At 37.0% G+C, this 1563-nt stretch overlaps 1 pseudogene; it reads left to right on the top strand.

Moving 5' to 3' along the window:
- Positions 1-866: 866 nt before the first annotated feature.
- LOC114626264 lies at positions 867-1154 on the top strand (annotated as a pseudogene).
- Positions 1155-1563: the final 409 nt, after the last annotated feature.

Raw genomic sequence — 1563 nt, 5'->3', positions numbered from 1 at the left:
AAGTGACAGGAGGAGGACATATATCTGCAGAGAAGCTCAGCAAGGGCAGGTGCAGAGGATAAATGTGATATTCAACGTTGATAAGAATAGAAAACCCACAGCAGTTTTTCAAGTAGCACTGGTGAAAGAGAGTAATAGCAATGGCAACGTGCACAAGGGCCCAGAGCCTGAAATGTTACATGTTTCACAGTAATCTTTCTTTTTCCATTGTGCACAATACCAGACATTTTATCAAGAAAACAGAATGTGGGTCACCATGAAAGTACAAAGGAGTAGAAGGGCATGAGGGAGAGAATAAGAAAGATAATATAGATATCTTTGTGTAAAAAAAATTTATAATGAAAGTTAGTTGTAAGCAAATAAAAATAAAAATTAGTACTAAAAACTGGTTCTGTCTTAGGTTGGTAAGGCTCAATGCAGAATATTACCTATCCTTGGCTTGCCAGCTTGTTAAATTAATAGCTCTGTCTGAGGGTCCATTTTCAGTTTCAAGTCATGTACATTAACTGCCAATCTGTTGATGTAGTTAGAGACAAGCTTTAACGTGATGGGCAGGAACAAAAGTATTCCCAGGACAAAAGTGGCTAGCCTGACCAAGCTATATATGCCATTCCTGAGGTTTGGCCAAAGTGGAAATACTGACACAGATCATAAGCATGCCTTGCCAAAATGTTGCATGACTGGAAAACAGGTATAATAGGAAGCGTAGAGACAGAGATGAGTGATTGAGCAGGCAGCAAATGTCAATGGTTCAGATGTGGAGATGAAAACACATCAGTTGAGTGAGTCCAGACAACTCAGTATCTGTATGTCACTCTGTGTTGATGAAGAAATAAATTCCCCCTCTCTGCCAGATCGCCGCCATCATGGACACGAGTCGCGTGCAGCCCATCAAGCTGGCTAGGGTAACCAAAGTGCTGGGCAGGACCGGTTCACAGGGACAGTGCACGCAGGTGTGAGTGGAATTTATGGATGACACCAGCCACTCTATCATCCGAAATGTCAAATGCCCCATTCGAGAGGGTGATGTGCTCACCCTGCTGGAGCCAGAAAGAGAAGCTCAGAGGTTGCGCTGACCTTGCTGCTGGGTCCTGGAATATCCACTACTTAGCCATGGAATGACCTGTGACTGTTAAATAAAGCATTTGTATTAAAAAAAAATTCCCTACCAAGCTGTACATATACACATACACATACGTGTGTGTGTGTGTGTAAGCCCATATAGTATGTTCATGTTATTTATAAATAATCTTATGTGGTACTAATTCATTTTGATCTAGTGGTTAAGAAAGCTAGTATTTTTCTTTTATTGAAACATAAGTAAATAAAATCACCCGAATTTAGTTTTGCATTTTGAATTAAATAGAAAAAAATCTCAATTCAATCATAATTACAAAAATTTTTCTCTCATGAAGATTAAGATCATACTAGGATAAATTTTAAAGTAATATATATATTTTAAAGTAATATATATATATTTAAATATATTTTAAAGTAATATATATATATTATATAATATATATATATATATATATTTAGTTTGACATTTAGCTTTACTATGTG

Source organism: Grammomys surdaster, unplaced genomic scaffold (genome assembly GCF_004785775.1).
Source record: "Grammomys surdaster isolate TR1022 unplaced genomic scaffold, NIH_TR_1.0 232, whole genome shotgun sequence".
Taxonomy (NCBI): Eukaryota; Metazoa; Chordata; class Mammalia; order Rodentia; family Muridae; genus Grammomys; species Grammomys surdaster.
Note: the sequence above shows the minus strand (reverse complement) of the source record. Positions and strands in the feature narration are given on the sequence as shown.